Genomic DNA, 383 nt, shown 5'->3' with positions numbered 1-383 from the left:
TTATTTCTGCATTGTTTTTCCCACACCCTTTGCATCTGAGGTCAGGATTTAATTGGGCTCAGTAATTAAGGAGGTGGCAGTGGTTCAGCAGGTAGTGAGACTGTGGACGTTCAGTGAGAACTGCCTGGAGCAGAACGGGCAGCATGACCCATTTCATCAGCAGAAGGCAGCTAGAGAGGCCTCTCTGCAAACACACACACCGTCAGTGTTTGTATTTTATGTGGTTTCCCTCAAAGGACAGTGTTGAGAGAGTGGTGCTGTGCATTATTCATTGCCTCAGCACTCTGTGTGTAACTAATCCAAATGCTACAGCTGCCTGATAGTAAGGATTAGCTCTTCTCACAGACAGAACTGAGACTTGCAAGCCAAGAAGTGTCCGAGGC

Source organism: Mycteria americana, chromosome 7 (assembly GCF_035582795.1).
Source record: "Mycteria americana isolate JAX WOST 10 ecotype Jacksonville Zoo and Gardens chromosome 7, USCA_MyAme_1.0, whole genome shotgun sequence".
Taxonomy (NCBI): domain Eukaryota; kingdom Metazoa; phylum Chordata; class Aves; order Ciconiiformes; family Ciconiidae; genus Mycteria; species Mycteria americana.
The sequence above is the reverse complement of the archived record's forward strand: the minus strand, read 5'-3'. Positions refer to the sequence as shown.